The sequence below is a fragment of the Phocoena sinus genome, chromosome 2 (genome assembly GCF_008692025.1).
Source record: "Phocoena sinus isolate mPhoSin1 chromosome 2, mPhoSin1.pri, whole genome shotgun sequence".
Taxonomy (NCBI): Eukaryota; Metazoa; Chordata; class Mammalia; order Artiodactyla; family Phocoenidae; genus Phocoena; species Phocoena sinus.
The window spans coordinates 15,523,106-15,541,916 of NC_045764.1; the positions used below are offsets into that span (position 1 = coordinate 15,523,106).

General features: G+C 36.2%; 1 protein-coding gene across 1 annotated transcript in view; it reads right to left on the reverse strand.

The window, feature by feature from the left end:
- Nucleotides 1-18,811, reverse strand: part of MALRD1 (MAM and LDL receptor class A domain containing 1) — a 592,374-nt gene that overhangs the window by 182,431 nt on the left and 391,132 nt on the right.

Consider the following 18,811-nt stretch of genomic DNA (forward strand, 5'->3'; position numbering starts at 1 on the left):
CTGAGGGCTTCACAAATATGCCACTTGGTCTGCATTTTACCACGTGTTCACAAATGCTGCTTCCTTTACCTGTGCTGACCATTCATTCCCTCTTGTGGTCTGTTCAACCTTAGGACTCAAGGAAACAACTTCTCTCTCTACCCTTGTCTTGCCTTTCTCTTTGCCATCCAAGCCTCTGGTTGGACACTCCCTGTTTCATGCTGCCTAAGGACACTTTTATTCCTATATTAAATGCTTACCACCTCGTATAAGAGCTGTTTACACTTCTGGCTGTCCTCCCAGACTCTAAGCTCACACAGGAGTTTTTGCTGTGTTTCCTTGGGCCTAACACAGCACCTAATATACAATTTGTGCTTTATAAATGCTGGTTATAATAACTGAAGGCATAATGGTTTCATCTAAAGGGGGCTTAGAAAAGCAAATTGACATAGAATTTTCAAAGCAATTCACATGTTGGCATATCATTTCAACTGACATGAAGCCTAATGATAATATTTTATAGCTTCAAAGTGATGTACGTTAAAGGTCTGAAACTATCTTTATCAAATTCAACAAATTAAATAAAGCTCAGCAATTCCTTTGTTACATCGATTAGTATGGGTTCAGGATAGGGTGTCTGCAGTGGGGGTAGGTTACTCAAGGTTAGGGAGTATTTTCATGAAGGAAAATAGTAAAACTCTACAGATTTCACAAAAGTGCATTTCCAGAGTCTTTCCGTAGTCATCCCCATAATACAATAGCTAAAACCTCAATAATTTCCAGAAATAATTTACCAGTAAAATGTAGTCTCAATACGAAGATTGAGAGAAGGCATCTAAAAGAACAGCCAATATTTATTAGATCGTGGGTATCAGTAAGGTGAAGAATGAAAGCTCGTGTTCTTTGAGTGATTTAGAAACTTTGCCACATAATTTTAATTAACACTAGTGAGAATTTACAGTTAACCCAGAGAACTATGTGGACATTGTTTAGTATGCAAGTCTATGCATTGGAGATTATTTTTCTGTGCCATAGGCTGTGGAGTCATAAAATTACTCCACAGAGGATATGGGTTTTGACTTATAATCTAAATAATTGGTTCTTTAGTTTAAAAAAAATGACTGAAATAGACTCCATCTCTAAATGAGGCTTATTACCTTAACAACATAGAATAGAAAAAACATGAAGAGGAATCAGGTCAATGCTTTGAATTATAATAAACTGAGTATAAACCAGAGTATCTATGGTATATGGGTTGCACGGATTAAAAATAAAAAGAGACTGCAATTCTAAGGACAGTAGATCTTCTTTAAGACAAGAATATAGTCAATCAGACTGCTGTTAGCAAAAACAGCATGGTAAATAGAAGAGGAACATTATTTTAGTGAGAACGTCTTGCATGTGTTTAGTCATTTTCAATTTCTTCATTTAGCCAAAATGATAAAGGCAGTACCTATTAACCTGGTCAACAAATATATGAAATGAAAGATAATCTCACATATACTATAGTTAATGATATGAGAATGGAAAGAGCACTGGTGCTCATAAGAGCGAGTTGAAGATGACCTGCTGGCAGAATATGGCACATGAAACAGACTAAATATTTATTTTAGCTTAGAAAATAAAGGTTGACAGAGTCCAAAAGACCTAAAACTAAAACACGATAAATGGAAAAAATCCTAGGAAGAAGAAAATGTCTGCAAAATAATGTAGCCATAAGAATCGAATATTTAATCCACTAAAAGCACGAGGAACATATAGGACTAATCCACTGTGGATTTGAATACACCGTCCCCAAAGTTAAAGTGACGTCCATTGAAAACTCACATTATTCTCCTTTGAAATAGAATTTACAGTAAAGAAATCCTTGCCCGTATAAATTTGGATTTGGATTAAAACAGCTTTGTGCACAGGATTCATTACATAGAATTAGATATAATCATTCTACAGGTTATATTTGTGGACACACACTCGTTTTATCATCTCCTTCAAGGGATGATATTCAGTATGCTCTGGGATTTCAGACAGTAAATTTCACATGTGCACACATTTTTGGCACCTTTATTTCTCATGCAGAATATTACCACGTGAAGGACATAAAAGACGTGATGGCAATGGCCAGACTCCTCCCCACTGAAGAGTGTGTTATTCAGGCTCCTTAGGCTGAAGGAGACTGAATAACCATGACCATGTCATGTCTCCTTAGGCTTCTCCTCACTGTGACAGTTTCTCAGATTTTCCTTGTTTTTGATAACTTTTACAATTTGGACGGTACTGGTCAAGTATTTTGTAGGATTTCTATTAGAATTTGATTTTTCCCCCTTATAATTTAGGTAGGATTATGGGTGTAGGGGAGGAAGACTACAGAAGTAAAGTGTTAATTTCATCACATCATGACCAGGGCACGTACTATGACACAACTTGTCACTGTTCATGTTGACCTTGTCTACCTGGCTGATGTAGTTCTTGTCATATTTCTCCACTTTAAAGTTACTTTCTTTTTTCTATCCCTTTAAATACAATATTTCTTTGGAAGGAAGTCACTGTGTGCAGACCACATAGTGGAGAGGAGATCTATGCTTCCCTCCTTGAGGGTAGAGAATCTACATAAATTAGTGTTCTTACATATGGGAGATTGGTCTTTTCCCTCCCATTTATATATTTATTTAGTAATTTATATCAATATGGACTCAAGGATATTTATTTTACAATTTGAGTCATAATACAATGCTACTTTATTTTTTTATTGCTCAAATTGGCAAAGGGGAGCTCTTTCAGTTGGCTTCTATGTCCCTTTGACATGCTACCATCAATGCAGCCTTTTTTTTTTTTTGCACACTGCTTTCTGTTCTAACACCGTAGTTGCTTCAGCCTTACCTTGTATTTTTCCCAGCCCAGTCCTAGAATCAGCCATCAGCCATTTCTCCAAGCACCCCTGGTTCCTTTTATTGGAGAATGCTGTCGGAAACCAAAATTTGGGTACTAGGTTGCCCCCTGCTACTGGGGTGTCATTGTTTCTATGCTATGATAACTTGAGGAGTCATGCCATTTTTCAATTACAGAAAATGATCAATTTTATTTCTTCAAGTACTATCTTTCCCTAAGTCTCTGTTTTCTATTTCTGGAACTTTTTTTTTTTTTTAACATCTTTATTGGAGTATAATTGCTTTACAATGGTGTGTTACTTTCTGCTTTATGACAAAGTGAATCAGCTATACGTATACATATATCCCCATATCTCCTCCCTCTTGCATCTCCCTCCCACCCTCCCTATCCCACCCCTCTAGGTGGTCACAAAGCACGGAGCTGATCTCCCTGGGCTATGCAGTTGCTATTAGAAGTGTTAGATTCACTTATTCTATCTTCAATGTCTCAATTTCTGTTCATATTTTTTTTTCTCTTTACCTTGCTGTGTTGCATTTCGGTGAGTAAGCTCACGCTTATTTGATGATTTATCCTTCAACTGTGCCTCTAATCTGTTTCTTTAACTTTTCCATTGATATTTATTTTCAGTTATAATTTCTGGAAGTGAAATTTAATTATTTTATTTAGTATCCTGCCTATTTTATTTTATGCTTTCCTTTTTCTGTATTATGATCCCAATAGCGTGTGTTCCCAACAGCATAAATTCACACTGGCTACGTGCATTATCCTTGAAGTTTCAGTGGTTCTAGAAATTTTAATATTAATGTGTTATTTTTGAGTTCTCAGTCTCACAGCATGTACTATCCTATGTGTGGTATGGCACAAGTTTTAGGGTTTTGGTTTCATGCTGGTAGCTCCTGTTCTGTTCATTTATTTTTCTTTAATTTTTTCCAAGTTCCTGGACAGAAAACAAATTTCTCTGGGCTTTCTCTGGAAAGGACCAGGCTTTATGCAAGGGTACATGTCTAGCTCTCCTATTCTGATATAGGGTTAAAACTTCCAGTCTCCAGATACCATTTTCTATGTCCAGGTTCCCAAGTCCTTTAAGCCCCTGGGAAGTTAGCTTTCATCTATGGTCTATGTTTGAGTCCCCTCTTTGGTTCTGGAACTGGTATATTTTCTTTTCTTTTTCAAATTTCAGTTTAGAGTATTAACAAGTGCTTTTTAAAGATATTTTTATATGTTTGTAGTGAGTGGAAAGCACATCCTATGATATGATTTTGTTAATTTTTCTGTAGTCTAATTTTCAATATAAATTTAATATTTAAAAACTGTTAAAACCTTATATCATGAATTCTAAAAATAATCTCAAGAAAGTCCCATAAAACAATTTTCTCCAAATCATGCTCCTTATTATAAAAAGAAACCCTCTGAAATTGGCATATATCATTTTCTTTACCTTGTGTTCCTATAAAAGTAAACATATATGAACATTTGAGTGCATTCATTGAAACAGAAACATAAAGATATATTTGTAGTGGCTAGAAGAGGGAACTTTTTCATAAACATAGTTTCTTTTTGTTTGTTAATATATACATTTTCCTTGTCATTTATCTGTTTTAACTTGTTAATAAATCATCTTTGGATAGCTTTTATTGTAGGTATGCCTCAAAAGTTTTATCATTCTAAGTAAAAGTTTCCCTCTAGTTACAGCTGGTAATACTGGACAGTAAACATTGATTGCTAGTGGAAAGTCAAAATATGTGTGGCCAATGTATTGATCTGAACCTCCATTCTCATGAAAGCTCTGTAACCTTAGGTAACTCATTTACTATCAATCTCTAAATGAAAACAATGGTAATCACTCTCTCACACAAAGTACTATACCTTTAAATCTAGTGACATCATCCATTTAGTATCTTTACTTATTCATCCTAGAAACATATTGAACAGTTGTCAGACACCATGGTGGATAGTTCTTATCATCAAAGAATTTATAATCCGGTAGTGAAAACTTATATGTAAAACAGGCTGTTTAGTGCTGTAATGGAAGATATTTAATGGCTTGCTGTCAGAGGACAACAAAATGTAGCCCTAGTTTGCACTGGTGTGTTAATAAATATTTAATACATTTATTCAGCGCTGACCTTTCAAAATGCATATCATCTCAGCTTGTCATGTAGCCAATTAGAAAAAGAGGCCAGACCACTCAACTGAGAAGAAGCAGGTCCTTTATAAAACCCCATTCATTTCAGTTTCCTTATCAAGTACGTTTGGCCACATGTTGCAAATACGGAAGACTCAATGTTATCTGAAGAATAACACTTGGGTAAAAAAAAAAAGGGGGGGGGGGGCGAAATAGGCTCAAGAAAAAAATATTTTGGGAAAGATCACACACCTGAAATCTTCCTTCACAGATGAACTGCCTATTTCACCTGACGGCTCTCTTGTTCTCGAAATAGGATGGGGGCAAGTTTGCAAATCAAAGGAAATCTCAACACTGCTGATGACTACATATCTCATGACCAGGATTTTTAAATGTCCAGAAAATAACAATGAATACCTTTCATATTTTATATTCAGGGTGAGCGTTTAAATCTGTCTTATGTTAGAAAGATTGCTAGGTTTCAGGAAGGTCACTGCACATATCAGACAACTGAGAGCAACACATCTGAATGTGCAACCTCCGTGAGCTCAGTGACAGCAAAGTTCAGTTTGTGCCAAAATTATCGAAGTGTTATCAGAGTTACTGGACCATGTCTTAGAGGATAGCAAGAGCTTAGGAAAATATAAAAAAATGCAAATCCACTTGTGCTACACAGAGGCAAGGTGTATATGAAGTGGAAAATATCTTAAAGATCAACTTTTCAGCTTTTTAAGCAAAATGGTGACTTTATAAACTGATACTATACTTGTCTGAAAGAAAATTATATATGTCAACCTCTCTTTTCAGACATGCAACTCAGATTTTTATCTTTAGCTTTTTTTAGATATGGATATATTGTAAATATCTAGTTTTCTAAATCATTAATTTAAAGGTTTAGACAAAAAACCTTTTTAGAAGGTTTACAATGAAGGAAAAGGAAATAATAAGAAAATAAAGCAAAATCAACAACAAAATTCAGAAGTGATGTATTTGATAATGACCAGTATGCTTTTCCGCTTGAAGAAGCATTTTTAGTGGGTTAGTGATTCAAAAGTCCTCATCCATCCCTCATCTCTTTTCAGGTCCTAATGCTCCATTAAAAGAACCCTTGCTTCGTTTTCTGGTAATTTCCTAACTACCATTTTAAAAGAATGTTGACCCTTTCCATTCTGGACTTTACTTCTGCATCTGATATACCAAAAATGTCTTCCTTTCTGTGACCCTCAATCCCTTTAGCTCCTGGCCACCATATTCCTACTACTCCATCACAGCTTAACCTTCTTCTCTCTCTTGGTTCTTTTTCCAGTCCAGGTCTTTAATGCCAATGCAGCAAACTGTGACCCTTTGTTCTTCTTTGGGCATCATATTTACTGTCATGATTTTACCTGACATCTGGGGGTTGATGACCTGATATCTACAACCTAATCTGTCCCTTTTTCCTGAGTTTAGTCACTTAGGATACATTTCACGCTGGATTTCTCTATAACATATCAGACACACTAAACGTGGCCAAAAAATGTACTTTCTTCTCTCTTTTTGCCTCCTACTTTATTTTTCTCTACTTCTGGACTCACACTAAACCTCACAATGCTCACATGTGGATGGTCCACAGAAGCATAACATCTTTTCTCACCTACTTTGGTCCTTACTCTTGTTTTACGCCTTCATCCTGTCTCATCCGTGGGGTGGAGATGGCCGGCTGTTTACAACATATACCTTCAAATTTCTACAGCAGACAGTTGTTGCTGGGTAGCAGCTGCTCAGCCAGGCACTTGACTTCTCAACACCATATGCAACCAGGTGGGGCCACAAGGGTGAGTTCTAGCCAGTGGAGTGTGAGTGGAGGTGATACTCACCACTTCCAGGCAAAGCCACACACACTTCCACGCACAGCTCGTCATGTTCTCTTCCTCTCTCCGTTGGATAGGAACGATGTGATGTTCACTAGGGTGGACCTTGAAGGCCAGAGACTAAAGATCTGCCTGGGTCCCTGAATAAATGCATGAGAAGAGTGGTCCCCCTAATCTGCTCACCTGCTAACTACTGCAAGCTGAATAAGAAATGAACTTGAACTGTGATCTAGCTGTAGCCTCCCCTACTACAACTGGTATACAATGAGGATGATTCTGTTGATGATATGGTGGCTCTGACTCTTAAGGAGACTAGATTGCGTGTCTCATCCTGTTTAAGCACGTTACATATATAAACTCATTTAATTCCGAAGATAGCTCCACGAAGCAGGTACTATAATTTTTTGTCTTATTAAAATTACTGAAGGTCACACAACTACATCATCGCAAAGCCAGAATTCATGCTTTGACTACAGCCTTTACTCTTTTTTTTTTTTTTTTTTTGGCGGTACGCGGGCCTCTCACTGCTGTGGCCTCTCCCATTGCGGAGCACAGGCTCCGGACGCGCAGGCTCAGCGGCCATGGCTCACCGGCCTAGCCACTCCGCGGCACGTGGGATCTTCCCGGACTGGGGCAGGAACCCGCATCCCCTGCATCGGCAGACGGACCCTCAACCACTGCGCCACCAGGGAAGCCCAGCCTTTACTCTTAACCAATAAACCCCGTTCCTCCTCTCATCCTGCTCAAATATGCAATCCCATAAGCCATAAGTTAAGTGTTACTCTTTCAAAGTCCCTTTTATCCATCCAGCTCTGCTCGTGCTCTGGATAATATCAATTCTAGCACGTGGTATTGAAATACAGTACACTGATATATTTCCTGTTGGATTCATCCACTATACAACAGAAAACTAGACATGTTTCTTCTGGAAAAAAAAGGAAAGAATCCTTAAAGGAAGGAACTATGTTGTACTCATTACTACATCCCTAATACATAGCACAGATCCCAGGGACCTTTTGGTGATTAAGTAACATTTGCTGAACTGTGTTTAAATCTGTAAAATTGCCTGGACTTTACCATTACAATCAGAATAGGTGGTTAATTAAACATAAAATGAATTCTAAACATGCTATGAGTACTAAGGACTAAGAATTACATTTAATGAATTTAAACTATATTGGGCAGAACCATTCCTATAGAACTTCACAGTTAAAAATGGTTATAAGAAAACTGTCAACTCTTGAAAACTGTTTAGAGGATAAATAGACTGTAGGATAACTACTGTCACTGCCTAAGATAATTTCTGAGATGTAATATATACTGTGAGCTTGATAGTCTATATAAGCACAGGTAATGATGCGATTTATTGGTTTCTACACAGAGAAGTAGGTCCATGGTGTGTGATGACACGAGACAAAGCAAAGATAATCTAAAGAGAAGTGAGGCACAGGAACCTGGAGTATTGAGACAATAAATACTCTTTGTGAGGAAGACGACTTTGGTGTGAGACATAAAATTGTAAGGAAAGAAAAAAACTCACCCAAGGAAATTGTAATCATCATTCACAAGTGGCCCTTTATTAAGGATGTCTGTCTACATGCTGGATTCCAACTCTAGCTTGAAGAAGACCCATAATGGATGGAATATGTCATCTGTTTAGACCTAATTAAAATTTTCTAGTTGCTGTATTAAGAGGGGAGTACACACTTTGCTCAAGTTTATCTCCATTCCACTGGAGATGAGGTGTAAGAGGAAATGTGCACATCAAAGCACCAACGTCATATATATCTGATAGAAAATGGCACAGAAGAAAAATGCAATTGCTTATTTAGCTTTTGTCTCAAAATACTATTTTTTTTCCTTTGCTCAGGTAACTTTTGCATAGAAATTATACGGAAGTACTTGCTGATTTGCTCGAAATATTAATACATAGTAGGGATATACGTTTATTTAAATATATTTTATAATAAATAGTTGATTCATTTTGACCAAATTGAAAACAACTATTTTTATACATCTTACTACCCAAGTCAGTAATTATCATGTGTGTTTGCTTCTTGTTCTCCTACACCTACTATGGAGTGACAGAATAGTCATTAAATTGAGAGGCAATGAGCTATGTTTCTGTTCCCACAGTGTCAAACATCCAAGTAAGCTGGAATGAAATCATTCAAACACTCTGGATCCCTAAAGTCTTTCCACTCTAAAGTTCTAGGGGTTTTGAATACTATCTCAAAGACACTTTCTTAGTTAATTCACTAGAAATTCTCTGGTTGTTTTTTTAAAAATATAAATGCAAGTACAAAAATGCTGTAACAAGTAATCTAAGATTATTATTTTCAGCCACCCAAAAGCACTTTTCTCTTGTGAGCTAAAATGTAAGATGAAAATTCCATTAAAACTGTTGCGCATTGGGCTTCCCTGGTGGCGCAGTGGTTGAGAGTCCGCCTGCCGATGCAGGGGACACGGGTTCGTGCCCCGGTCCGGGAGGATCCTACATGCCGTGGAGCGGCTGGGCCCGTGAGCCATGGCCGCTGAGCCTGCGCGTCCGGAGCCTGTGCTCCGCAACGGGAGAGGCCACAACAGTGAGAGGCCCGCGTACCGCAAAAAAAAAAAAAAAAAAAAAAAAAAAATTGTTGGGCATTAAGAGTTAAAGTTTACTAATGTAGAATGTCTCAGCTATAGGCTGCCCACTCCAATACCTATACTTCCACTAGAATGAAGAAATCAAGAGTTGCATAAAGCCCAAGAATTTACCAGCATTGATCCTATATAAATAAAATGTGGGAATAACTGGAAAAAACCAAAACACTAACATTTTTACATACAAAATACATAAAAATAATGAGGCAAAAAACTTAATTTAATGAGATGGAGAATATGGAAGTGTGTGTTGAATACGTAGAGACATATTTCTGAAGTGTACATACCCCCCAAGAGCAGATTATGAATCATCTGTGTTTAATGTGTGAGAATATATCACATGGATATAAAACATGAATAGTTAGGGTCTTATAAAATATGTTATAGACTGATGTTCAAAATAAACACAAGGTGAATGAGCTTCCTGGTTCAAGGTGATGACGCAGGCTATGGCAATAGGTCCACCTTTAACATGCACAGGATCTGCAGTGGACACCCCAGTCTGTGGGTACAATCCCATCTTCATCTTCATAGTCATCGTGTAGCTAACCTTGCAGCTCAGGGTATGCATACCAGCAGTGCAGTCCCTCCATGAGAAGACGGAACTGGGGAAGAGGTGAGGAAAGACCCCTGAAGCCAGCTTGGAGCTGCATGATCAGAGTAATCTGACATTTAGAACGGGGAACGTAGGTTCTGAGTGGGCATGTCCTTTTAGCTCTCAACAGACTCCTTGCCAAATGGGGTGGGGTGGGGCCTGAGGAAGAACAGAAAAGAGCCAGCTAATGTTCATCACCCAGAATCTCAGTGTGGTATTACATAGCTGATTGATCAAGGAGAGATAACTGATTAAAGATAAGCCGACAGGATTATTGCATTTGGGATTGAATGTTGTACCAAGACACACAGAAATAGCAGTTCTGGGGGGAACAGGTGTCTAATGGGCACTTCACTGGAGCAACTTCCCACGAGCCCCTGTTACTTCGGTCCTTGGAGCTTATTCTTTTCAAGGATGGCTTACACAATTGCTTCTTCAATTCTCTGATCCATCCCAGAATCTTTAGAAAAAATGACCTCTATTTATTTGATTGGTAAAATTGGTTTCTAGTACATGCACTAAAAAAGGATATAAACTGTTAACTGCCTCTATTATTACCCTATCTTGGTCGCACTTTAGGAGTGCTGCAACCATAACCAATGATATGTGTAATAAAGGAAAACAGTACCACTTCAAGGAAATATATGGCCTCCTAAAAATATAAGATTCTAGAACCTCATTGATATTGATACCATTAATGAGTTTTAATGAAGAATAAAAGCTTTTGAAGTGCTGAGCAATCTGATTCAGACTTCTGAATTCGTTTGTCTTTTCTATTATTTGTATAGTCAGGTCACTGCAGGACACTGTTAAATAATTTTCAATTTACATGCAAATTCCAGCATCAAACTGTGATCAAGTTATGGTTTTCTGCATAAAATGAATACAAATAAGTCTGATCACCGCATAATATTATCTTTGGCCCTTACCTTTGAACTCTGCCATATATGTGAGATGTATAAAAATTTAATTTGCACTGTATTTTTGACATAATATTTCATTCAAATCTTCAGAATTTAATAAGTTTACTGTGGACTAAAGAAAAATATTTTGATGCACTTTTTAATTGTTTACAAAGAGCTTAGCCACAGCAAAGAATCTTTACGATATTTTTTAACAAAATCTTAAAATCTCCCTGGGTAATATCTCTACCAGTTGTGTCATTTGGCTAAATTAATTAATCTCTCTGAGGCTCAGATTCCTCATCTGACGAACGGAGATACTGAAGTTCCAACATGAATAACAGAGGTGTATGAACATTAAATGAGATCATGTATGCAAAGTTTTCAGTACATGCTTAACATTTAGTAATTTAATGTTACTTTTTCCAAATTTTTTCTTGATTCCTGAGAACCTGCCCTCTCAGAACCTTAGTTTCTTTATCTATAAAGTGGGTTCTTATAAGATTTAGTGAAAGGACTTCCCTGGTGGCGCAGTGGTTAAGAATCCGCCTGCCAATGCAAGGGGACACAGGTTCGAGCCCTGGTCCGGAAAGATCCACATGCCGTGGAGCAACTAAGCCTGTGCACCACAACTACTGAGCCTGCATGCCACAACTACTGAAACCTGCACGCCCAGAGTCTGTGCTGCACAACAAGAGAAGCCACTGCAATGAGAAGCCTGCGCACTGCAACGAAGAGTAGCCTCTGCTCACTGCAACTAGAGAAAGCCCGCGTGCAGCAACGAAGACCCAATGCAGCCAAAAATAAAAATAAATAAGTAAATAAATAAATTTATATGTAAAAAAACCAAGATTTAGTGAAGGTAAAGCATATAAAGCTGGTAAAACTGTCATTGATTTAGAGATATTAAAAGTTCTAATTATTTTTGTAGTCACCTTAGGTCAGCATTCTCTCTACAACAAAACGCTTCTTTGAGAAATCATTAATAACATTTTACACTATCATTTACTTTCTAAATAGTGTTAGAAAATGCTATCAGTATTAAGAGATATTAAATTTTCACTTACAATGGATTGGGTACTGGTTTAATCACTTTGCAAGGATTAAATCAATAGATTTTCACAATAATTCAATTGTACAGAAAAGGCATAGAGTGGTGAAGTAACTTGTCCCAGGTCACACACCTGAGAAACAGTGAAGTTAAAATTCAAACTGAGCTAATGGTTCCAATGACCATCATGTTATATAACCTCTAAGCTATTGCTTTTCCAGTCAAAATGGTGATGAAAATATAATTTAAATTGCATATCCCATGCTTTAAGGAAATTTGAAAATGTTTAAAAGTATTTAAAAGTACAGGATTTCTTGGACTATGAGATAATTCTTAGACTAGAAACACCTGGAAGCTCACTTGATCCACTGTCAAATTCAACATAATATTTAAATTGCTTAATATGTTGCATAAATTATTTTAAAGATAAACTCACCAAATAGTACATTATGCCCAAAGGAATAAAGCAGGACTTGACATCTTGAGAAAAGATGTACATTTTAAGTAGCTAAACATTAAAAAATGATATAATTTTCCATAAAATACATTATAAAACACTGCAAAATACCTTTGTGTTAGTAATGTATTTTACATTTACATTTTAAAATATTTTAAATAATATTGATAGAAAATCTTTTTTCACTTCCTTTTTTTGGCAGTATGAGATTTTAGTCACGGTATTAAGGCCAACTGAGAGAAAACATCTACAATCTACAATTCAGTAATAAAATACTGAAATACATTTTCAAATGCAAGACTCTTCAAAGTCAGAAATGAAATGAATTCAGCCAACTGGAATTTATATTAAAATCTGGAGATAACTTCACGGGCTAAGAACTACCCAGGGCAGGAGATTTATTGGAGGTTCCCACACAAAACTGGAATCAATAGGTTTATATTTGCAGCTTTAGAGTAAATGAGAAAGAAACCTGCCTCTCAGAAGTGGTGGAGATATAGATATACATGAATCACCTGAATATCTATCTCTCTATCTGTCTATCTATCCATCTCTATAGATATATACCTATAGGAGATCCCTCTCTCTCTCTCTCTCTCTCTCTCTATGTGTGTATATATATATATATATATATATATATATATATATATATATATCTCCTGAATCTAGAATTTATACAGAATAACAAAAGGCTAACAGGAGCCAAGACACTCCTGAAAAAGAAAATCAAAATCAAGAGACTATATACTTCAGGTAACAAAACTTATTTAAACATTATAATAAATAAGAGGTATGGAATAGCAGAGATAGATTCATAGACCAGAGAACATAATAGAAGACCTAGAATTGAACCCCATGCGTTTAGATATTTGATTTTTGGCAGACTTGGCATGTACATCAGAAGGGAAAGAATGGACCTATCATGTATTAGCAGTCTTCAGGCTAAGTTATGGGTGCACCAGAGAGTACATAAAAATTGTTGCAAGGGAGATAAAGGCATACAGGTTTAAGGAAATCAATTTCTAGATCTTCATTTCCAAATATGAAGCTTCCTGAAACTGATGTGCCAAGAATGCACCTATGATCATCTTGGTTCTACTTTACACACTCCTTCACAACCACACTCCACGCTTTATAGAAGATAGAGCTTTGCATCTTTCCCTCTATTTGACATTCAAAAGTATACATGGGCAAGCTGTGATAGTAGAAACATGATAATGTTTAGCTCATTTAAAGTCTCACTTCTTTTATTCCCTATTTTCAAAGAATGTTTCAGCCTGATGGAGTTTCATGAGATTGAAGGGAAAAAATATTAGCATGAAACAATTTTATAATACAATGCTATTTACTAACAATGCATTCATAACTAAAAATAAAGCTATATTTTAAAATTAATAAATCTGAATACCTAAGTACAAATATAAATAACTTTGATATTTTTAAGCTCCCATCGAAATATGAAAGTTTGATACAAATTAGCATTGCTCACAGTGGAAGCTAGGGAAACATGAACATCCATAGAAAAATGACTGATGTACTGTTAATAGCCAGAAGTTAAATGTTCATTTCAGCATATCAGAAGGTTGATTCCCTGTAATGACATCACTGTGCTCCATGAATGAATGTGATGGCAGAAGCCATTGTTCAACAGAGTGCATCAAAAATCATGATAGAGGGGCTTCCCTGGTGGCGCAGTTGTTGAGAGTCCGCCTGTTGATGCAGGGGACACGGGTTCGTGCCCCGGTCCGGGAAGATCCCACATGCCGCAGAGAGGCTGGGCCCGTGAGCCATGGCCGCTGAGCCTGTGCGTCCGGAGCCTGTGCTCGGCAACGGGAGAGGCCACAACAGTGAGAGGCCCGCATACCACACACACACAAAAAAATCATGATAGATTAAAATAATGCTATGCCTTAGAGCAAAGAAAGGTTATGTTGCTACTGAGATTACAACAAGCGAAGAAGAGCGTGTTGAAATTTAGACACTTTTGCACAAGTATATTTGGACTTAGATTGGGAATAAGGTATTTTTATAAATGTTTATATATTTGTATTTACATCTGTTTATTTTTTCTGATAGAGCTGCTCCATGACTAAGCAGAAGGGTGCCCTTATTGCTCATATTCATTCCTTTACTCTTTTTAAAAGTATTTGCTTAAAATTCAACAGCGAAAATACCAAATAACATGGACACAGGACTTGAAAGATATTCCTCCAAAAAAGATATACAAATGGCCAAGAAGCACTTGAAAAGATGCTCACCATCACTAATGCAAAAGAAGGAAATGCAAATCAAAACCAAAATGAGGTGTGACTTTACACCCATTAGGATGGCTACTATATTTTTTAAAACCCCAAAGACAAAAAACTCCAGAAAATAACAAGTTTTGGTGAGAATGTGGAGAAACTGGAATGCTTGTGTAGTGTTGGCAGGAATGTAAAATAGTGTAGTCACCATAAATAATATTGAGTTGGCCCTCAAAAAATTAAAAGAGAATTACAATATGATCCAGCAACTCCACTTCTGAACATATACATAAAATAATTGAAAGCAGGAACAAGAACAGATATTTGCACACCCATGTTCATAGGGGCATTATTCACTATAGCCAAAAGGTGGAAGCAAACCAAGTGTCTATCTTTTTCTTTTAAAGATTTTTTGGATGTGGACCACTTTTAAAGTCTTTATTAAATGTGTTACAATGTTGCTTCTGCTTTATGTTTTGTTTTTTTTTGGCCGTGAGGCATGTGGGATCTTAGCTCTCTGACCAGGGATCAAACCTGCATCCCCTGCATTAGAAGGCAAAGTCTTAACCACTGGACCGCCAGGGGAATCTCCCAAGTGTCTACTGACAGATGAATGGATAAACAGAAAGTGGTATATACATATGATGGAATATTACTCAGCCTTAAAAAGGAGGAAAATTCTGATATATGGTACAACATGGATGAACTTTGAGGATATTATGCTAAGCAAAGTAAGCCAGTCACAAAAGAACAAATACTCTTATGAGTCCACTTGTATAAGGAAAATAGAGCAGTCAAATTCACAGAGAAAGAAGGTAGAATGGTGCTTGCCAGGGGCTGAGGGCAGGGGAAACTGGGGAGTTACTGTTTAATGGGTACAGAGTTTCAGTTTTGCAAGATGAAAAGATTTCTTGGATGGACGTTGGTGATGGCTGTACAACAATGTAAATATACTTAATGTTACTGAATTGTACACTTAAAAAGGATTAAGCTGGTCAATTTTATGTTCTGTGTATATTGCCACAATGTTTTTAAAAATTAAAAAGATTTGCTGATTGTCTGCTGATAGGCACTGTTCTAAGAGCAGGTATTATGGCAGAGCCTGACTTTATCCTCTGCTTAAATTTGGGAACATTTCTACTGACAAACAAGCTTTGGATTGCCAAAAACATTTAACCTTGATCTACATAGAATATAGGATATTGCCATTAAAATGGAAAATACTATTGGATATTAAACTTTCATATTTTTAAAAGAGATATATAAGGAATAAGGGATAAATTAATATCCAGCAATTATTGCATCTAGAAGTGGGACAGCTGTCGTGAGGATGTGTATTTACACACTTATGTAAATTTTAAAAATATACTCAGGCTTATTATGATGAAAACCCACTGGTTTGAAAATGAGAACTGTTTTGAATTTTGTCTAAAGTTTTTCTGCACCTATTGAGATGATCGTATGATTTTTTCCCCTTTATTTGTTAATGTAGTGTATCATATTGCTTAATTTGTGATACTGAACCATCCTGGCATCACTGGAACGAATCCCACTTGATCATGGTGTATAATCCTTTTACTGTGTTGCTGAATTCAGTTTGCTAATATTTTGTTGAGGATTTTTGTGTCTATATTCAACAGTGATATTAGACTGTAATTTTCTTTTTGTGTGAATGTCTTTGTCTGGCTTTGGTATCAGGGTGATACTGGTTTCTTAAAATGAGTTTGAAAGCATTCCTTCCTCTTCAATTATTTTTTTTTGAATAGTTTGAGAAGAAAAGGTGTTATGTCTTCTTAAAAGTTTGGTAGAATCCACCTGTGAAGCCATCTTTTCATGTACTTTTGTTGTTGTTGTTTTTTATTACTGATTCAACTTTATTACTGGTAACTGACCTATTCATATTTCCTTTTTCTTCCTGATTCAGTCTTGGGAGACTGTATGTTTTAAGGAATTTATCCATTTCTTCTAGGTTGTCCATTTCATTGGAGTTTAATTGTTCATAGTACTCTCTTACCATCATTTGTATTTCTATGGTGCTGGTTGTAACTTCTCTTTCATTTCTGATTTTATTTTACTTATTAATTTAAATAAATAAATAAATAAATTTATTTATTTATTTTTGGTTGTTTTGGGTCTTCATTGCTGCGTGTGGGCTTTCTTTAGTAGTGGTAAGTGGGGGCTACTCTGCAGTGTGCAGGCCTCTCATTGCAGTGGCTGCTCTTGTTGCAGAGCTCGGGCTCTAGGCGCGCGGGCTTCAGTAGTTGCGGCATGCAGGCTCAGTAGCTGTGGAACATGGGCTTAGATGCTCCACAGCATGTGGGATCTTCCCAGACCAGGGCTGGAACCCATGTCCCCTGCATTGGCAGGTGGATTCTTAAACACTGTGCCACCAGGGAAGTCCCCATTTCTGATTTTATTAATTTGGGTGCTCTTTCTTTTTTCTTGATGAGTCTGGCTAAAGATTTAACAATTTTATTTATCTTTTCAAAGAACCAGCTGTTAGTTTCATTGATCTTTTTTTTTTTAGTTCCTATTTCATCTATTTCTGATCTCTATTATTTCTACTAACTTTAGGTTTTGTTTATTCTTCTTTTTCTAGTTCTCTTAGATGTACGGTTAGATTGTTTACTTGAGAATTTTCTTGTTTCTTGAGGAAGGTCTGTATTGTTATAAATGTCCTTCCTGGAACTGCTTTTGCTGTGTCTCATAGATCCTGGATTGTTGTGTTTCCATTTTCATTTGTCTCCAGTTTTTTTTATTATTTTAATTTCCTCTTTGATTTTTTCAGTGACCCACTGGTTGTTTAGTAACATGTAAAGTATGCTTGAATCATGTGGTGAATAAACTTATTTTATCACAAATAATTGACAAAGGTATATTATTTGTTTCAAATTTCTCATATCTTTGAGTATATTATGTTAAAAAAGGAGCCACTAAATGGAAGAGTAAAAAGGATTACTAATAGTGTCTTTTTAAGTCTTGTTAGGTAAATCATTCTTGGATGTTATTCCCAGAAATTGAGAGAATGAATAATTCTACTTGACTATATTGTAAAAAATGCTTTTATAAGTCAAGTGGTTTCTAACTTGTCGCTTCCAAAAATCTGAACAATGACTTAGTTTTCAGATGCTAGATCAAAAAATAATTTTTGATTATAAAATATTGTGATTTTTGACTTATATTTTTGGCAATCCAGTTCAAGCACTTGAAGGATGATGCTGTAACAAAATTCAATCTTAACAAACATCACAGTCTTATGTGAATATGGTTTCTTAGCACTTATTTCAGTAAAAGCAAAACTTAGAAATAGAACTGAATTCTTTCTTATTCTAGGAATATTCATTCATAAATACATAAAATTGAGGTAATGAATGAGTCACAGTTTCATGCATAGTGAAGAATCTCAAAAAAACTTTAGCTAAAAAAGAAGCAAGTCACCAAAAATACATACAATTTTACGGTATGACTATTTACATGAAGTATGAAACTGGACAAAATTAAATAATATGATTTAGGAATATAGTTATGCCAAAACTAAAATTAAATTCAAGATGATTATCATAGAACGCAGGGTAATGATCTCCTCTAGCAGAAAAATATATGATAGGAGAAGTGCGTATAAGGATTTCTGAAGTACAGGTAATATGCATAATTTCTGTAGAGTAACTTGGGGGAATCATTTTATTTTAATATTAAGCTAAAAATACACATTTAAACTACACTTTTATATGTATAATAAGGGCTCATATAGCTGGCTGCACATTAGAATTATCTGAAGCTTTAAAAATTATGGATGCCTGGAACTCACATCCAGAGATAATGATTTAATTGGTTTGGAATGGGGCCTGGGAAGAGATATTCTTTTAAGCTCCTCAAGAGATTTTGGTGTGAGGCCAGAGCTAAGGGCCACAAACACTGATGCATTTCACAATAGGAAGTAAACATGGTTAGAAAAAAAGAAAGAGTGCGGGAAAAGAGAGAGAGAGAGAAAGAGGTTGACCAATCCTGGAAAGTTGGAGATTCTGAATTTTTCAGATCATCTAAACACTGGGGCTATGTTTTATGCCTTTTTGAAGGCCT